At 55.4% G+C, this 5623-nt stretch overlaps 1 protein-coding gene across 1 annotated transcript in view; it reads right to left on the minus strand.

Annotated features, from left to right (window-relative positions):
• VAV2 (vav 2 guanine nucleotide exchange factor) overlaps positions 1-5623 on the minus strand; it is a 156682-nt gene that overhangs the window by 149347 nt on the left and 1712 nt on the right.

The following is a 5623-nucleotide window of genomic DNA, read 5'->3' on the forward strand; positions in this document are numbered from 1 at the left end:
GCCCCTTTTAATTCCTCCCCCTTTTTATTCCTCCCTCTTTTTATTCCCCTCCCTTTTTATTCCTCCCCTTTTATTTCCCCCCCTTTTTATTCGTTCCCCCCCCTTTTTATTTGTTCCCCCCCCCTTTTTATTCCCCCCCGTTTTAATTTTTTCCCTTTTTTATTTTTCCCCCTTTTTTACTTTTCCCCCTTTGTTTTATTGATTCCCCCCCCTTTCTGTATCCCTTCGCTCCCTCCCGCCGCCGCTGCTGCTTCGCTCCCCGTTCCGGGGGGGGGAGGGGACCCCGTGCTGCCAACCCCACTTTGCAGCCGGGGTGTCCCCCTTCCCCAGAGCACCCCCATCTGCTGGGGGGCAGAGGCAGGAGCCGGCCCGGGGCTCCTCCCCCCCCCGCTGCCCTCACACACAGCCCGGGCTTTGTCTGACCCTGCGCTCCCGCTCTCCATCTCATGTTTGGGTTGCAAATACTGCAGGGGAGATGTTTAACCCAAACAAGCGATCGTATTCCTTGACTTTCAAACACGAAGACAACTCCTATAATTAATTACCAGTGTATTTATTAAAAACCTCAACTCTCAGCCATTAACTCCTTGGCAGCAAACTCTTGAAAAATCTCTAATTTTCACCGGTGGCCTCCGTCCAAAATCTGCACGGTTTAGAAGAGCCTCCTTCCAAATCTGTTCTGAGTTTTCTTCCGAGATCCTCTCCCCAGAGTTTGCCGATTAATTTCCAGCCTGGCTTTCCAGATAGCCAAAACCGGAAGCCGAGCCCGGGACGAAGGGAAGCTATTAACCTGGATGTCAAACAAATGCAACGCTAATCTCTTCCAAATGTAGCCAAGTGGAGATAAAGAAGAAAGAGCGACCCTACTGGCATGAGCCTTCATTCCCAATGTAGGAAGGAGGATCCCTCCACAAAAGGAAAAACGATTGTTTAATATTCCAAGGAAAGTTTGGTAGACTTGTTGTTGTTGTTGTTGAAGGCACTTCTTTTAGCCCAACGTGCTGATGCTCCACGTGTTTCGAGTCCGGCTGTGTGCGGTGCTCGCTGCTCCTCTGGCAGGGCAGCGCAAGCGTTGTATGATCCGAGAGGGAGCAGCATCCATATGCCCCGATCCCACTGTCGCCCTGCCCTGGGTGCGTTCAGGAGTGTGCTGATCTCAGTCCGCACTTCCCCATACCCGGCGGAGGTGATTTCTCAGAATATCCTTCTCATTCTTTCTCCCATTCTGGTGGGAGGTGTCCCTGCCCAGGGCAGGGGGGTTGGAACTGGATGATCTTCAAGGTCCCTTCCAACCTAATCTATTCTATGAATCTATGATTCTTTTAGTTCTTCGTGAAGCTTTTCTTTCTGGCTGCCCACTTGGTCTCCAACAGCCCCCACTGGGCAGGAATCCCGCGGCTCCTGAAAGGAGTGGAGTCCCGCCAGGGATAATTTGGGTTGACTCTGTACTAGTCTGCCTTGTGAGGTCAGCTCTGTAGGTAGAGGACAACAGAGTTTATTATATGTCTATAATTAAAGCTGCTACCTACAGCCTGTTTTTTTTTTTACTGCATAATAAAAAGCGTACTTGGCCCCTGGACACTTCGGAACAATCACTGCAGCTGCAAAGGCAGCCGCTGTGTGGGAGGCGTTGAAGCCAGGACGCTCCTGTGCAGCAATCAAAACAGCTGATGGCAGAGAGATTTTTCACAGCATAAAAAAAAAAAAAAAAAACAAAAAAACCCCACCAAAACCCCAAAGCCAAAGCTGTAAGGCAAGGCTCAGTGACGAGCGCGTATCCAGCACACAGTCTGCGAGCTGCAGATTATACACGTCCTGAAACAGGACGGGGTACGCGGGGAGGACCCAGACACTGCTTTCAGGAGGTACCCGAAGCTAAAAGGGAGCTTGGCTAAATTAAAGAGGTTGCATTTTGTGCTGGAGCTGGTGCTGCCCTTTCCTGCCCCTTGGCACTGCTGGGAATGACAGCCAGGGAAGGACAGAGAGCCAGGGAAGGACGGACAGAGCCAGGGAAGGACGGACAGAGCCAGGGAAGGACAGAGAGCCGGAGAAGGACGGACAGAGAGCCAGGGAAGGACAGAGAGCCGGGGAAGGACGGACAGAGCCAGGGAAGGACAGCCAGCCAGGGCTGAGGCTGCTGACCCACAGGCAGAGGCTGACACCACCCTCTGCTGGGGACCGAGCGTGGAGCTTCTCCTCTCCGCTAACGGACTGCGCTGAATGTGCTTTTATTATTTTCTCGCATGAGAGAAGCCCGAGAGGTGACTGACCGCACTGGGAAGACAGCGACAGCAGGAACACTGCGCTTCTTCATCCCCAAAATGTCACAGGGACTGGGTAGAAGGAGACCAGGAGGCAGCTATTGCCAGAGGACAGCCACCGCAGCCGGGGGCCCCTCGCAGCGCGGTGTGAGGGGTACGTGGCTGGTGAAGCAGCGGGTGATTGGGAATGTAACGGAGCTGCTGGGAACGTCACAGTCCGGCATGGAATAGGCAAAACTAGCCATTAAAGAGAGAAAGAAAGAGAGAGAGAGAAAGAAGGAAAGGAAGAAACGAAAGAAGGAAAGGAACAAAGGAAGAAAGAAAGAAGGAAAGGAATAAAGAAAGAAAAGAAAGAAGGAAAGAAAGACAGAAGGCAGAAAGAAAGAGATGGAAAGAAAAAGAAAGAAGGAAGGAAGAGAAAGACAAAAAGAAAGAGAAGGAAGAAAACTTAAAAGCACAAACATGTGCAAGCAGATTGTACCTTACAAATCAACCAAACCACACCTGGGAAATGGCCACATTTCACAGCAAAGTATATTTTCTGTACTGTTTGGTATCGCTCCGGGGAGAAGAGCCGACTCCTCGGCCAGCGCACGCAGAGGAGCAGCCGCCACGCCGCCTCTTTGGAGCAGCCGTCTGAAAATACCCCTTAAATACAAGAGCCATACTGGCAGGAAACCCCCTTTTCCAAGCCAGCCGCTGTCTATGGATGGCCATTGCCACCTTCTGGATTAGACCAAGTGTGCACTAGCCTGTCCCAACCCCGCTGCTGGCTGCCAGCAGCCCAGCGGACATCTGTCCCCGGCCAGAGCCGGGGTCCCCTGAGCAGGAGCCACCGCGGCTGCGGTCACCGCAGGGCTGGGGCACCACCAGCAGCTGTCAGCAGTCACCCCTGCTGCCGACGTGCCATTTACATCGCGCCCTCGGATTTTGTGATCTCCTTTCACCAGCTATTTTGGGAAACCTGCTCAAGTCACAGCTCGGCTCAGCGGCAGCTCTCGCTCCATCATCAGATCCCTCCGCTATCGGAGCGCTGTCGCATTAAATGACCAACATTCACCGGGCACAGACCTCCGTCTGGCTCATCTACCGCCGTAAACACCTGATCTACCTGCCCAGGCAACTTGTACCCTGGGATAGGCATTGCAATTATCCTCCCGCTAATGACCCCGCGCTCCTGCCAGGGGACCTCACATCCTCCCCCGGGCTTTCCCAGGCAGCCGCCCCCAGCGCAGGACACGTCGGTTCCCGCCGGCCGCCGCGTATAGGGAGAGCAGGGAAGAGAACCTGGCACAGGTCGATGCCGGCAGGAGAGATGAACGGGATTCTCTTCTCGTACCGGTGCAACGCGAGCAGGCAGCCAAAAATATCCTTTGTTTCGCCTGGAAAAGGCTCACACTGGTGGGTGCAGCTCTGCGGGAAAAGGGCTCTCAAGCCGGGTCCCACGCCAGCAGCGCTGGCACTTCCCCAGGCCTTTCCCCATGGAGGAGTCTCATTTACGGAACCCGCGATGCTCCGGCTGTGCTCAACACAAATAACCCCCCTCTTCCCAACGCCACCACGGCACCGCCGGGGCAGCGTCACCGACCAGCCGTCCTCCACCCGCAATGGCTTTCCTATCACGATCACCCAACCCAGTCCCAGTCCTGAGGAGCCCAGTAAGAGGAAAATGGCCCAGCCCAAGCCCCGCACCGCAGCCGTGCTCTACGGCAGAGGTACGGCCCGGGGCAGCTCGCGGGGAAGGCAAAGCAGACACAGAGATTCCCTGGAGGAAGGACGAGAGGAACCAACCATCAGCCGGGCAACACCATGGTTTCACCTCATCCGTTCCACTGCTGCTGCTTCCAAGGTTTATTTGGGAAGGGTCCCGTTGGCAGGCGTCTCCGGCACCCGCGGCGACGGGTCGAGTCGATGGTCAGAGACAGTCGTTGGCTTTCAGCGCTCTGCAGGTTCCAGTCCTTCTCCCCGCCTTCTCTTGGCAACGCCACCACTCCACTTACCATCTTCTTCTGGTTTACTCTGACTTTGACGAGAACAGGACGGGAAATTTTTCAGAGGGGACCGAGACACTTCATCCGTGCCAAAAAACTAAATCTGGTTCCACTAAATGGTTTTGCATTTTGCTCTGCAGCTTCCACAAGGTGGGGCCTGGGCTGGCTCCTCCGTGCTAGCGGGCGGCGGAGTAAGCAGCAAAGTCAGGACATTTCGGATCAGAAACATTTTAATAGTGTACTCATTCTTCTTTTTTTTTTTTCCCTCTTTTTTTTTCCCTTTTTTTTTTTCCTCTTTTTTTTTTTTTTTTTCTCTTTCTTCCCTCTTTGTGTTTGGTCTAAATCTTCTGGGAATGGGGAGTTGCAGCGTGTCTTCTATCTGACGGAAGTAAACCACCACGTCCTGTTTGCGTCCGTGAAGGCCAAGCGGGACGGCAGCAGCACCTCCAGTAGCTCTGCCACGGATAAGAGCATCGGGTCCTTAACGGGAGATTAGATGGCACTGCGTTCACAGGAGATAAGGAGATTGAGAGCTTAAATTTAGCATCATCGGAAAAACAATAAGCCCCACAGCTCTCTTCAAAACCTATTTCTTCCTGTGCTTGCCAGTTGGGCTGAGGAGTGACGATGAGCGCGGGGTAGAGGAGGTGCTGCTCTCTTTCTGCGCAGTCCACCCCATAGATGTACCCATGAGGGTCACATGAGGCTGTCACGATGCCTAAGGGTGTCCCTGAGCTGCCTTCAGCCCACCACGGGCCGTCACTGGGGTGAAGGGGTGATAAAGGGTACCACGCACCCTCCCAGCACAACCGGCTGCTACGCCCATCACCCACCAGCACAGAGAGCGGGCACAACACGCTCACCTTGGCTGGAAATCCCCGGGGCTGGGATCCACACTGGCAGCGCCAGCGGCACGGGGAGCCGCTCTCCCGGGGCAGTGCGGGATGGGGTGGGCAACAGCAGGTTCCCCCAAATCAGCCCCCGTGCTCCCACGCACGATGCCACGGGCTCAGCGCTGCCAGGGCTGGGCGTCCCTCTAAAACGCTCTGTGCACCCACAGGGGGCTGACACCCGCGGGACCCACGTACGCAGCGTGGGGAGCACCGCTGCTGTGCCCCGGGGCCCACGCACCCCACTCGGGGACCCCCACTGCCGTGTCCTGCACCCAAACACCCCACTCAGGGACACCACTGCCCTGTCCCAGACCCACGCACCCCACTCGGGGACCCCCATCGCTGTGCCCCACACCCAATCACCCCACTCGGGGACACCATTGCCCTGTCCCGGACCTACACACCCCACTCAGAGACACCTCACCGCTGTGCCCCATACCCACACACCCCATTTGGGGATCCCACTGCCCTGTCCCGG

The sequence above is a fragment of the Charadrius vociferus genome, unplaced genomic scaffold (assembly GCF_000708025.1).
Source record: "Charadrius vociferus isolate BGI_N301 unplaced genomic scaffold, ASM70802v2 scaffold549, whole genome shotgun sequence".
NCBI classification, from domain to species: Eukaryota; Metazoa; Chordata; class Aves; order Charadriiformes; family Charadriidae; genus Charadrius; species Charadrius vociferus.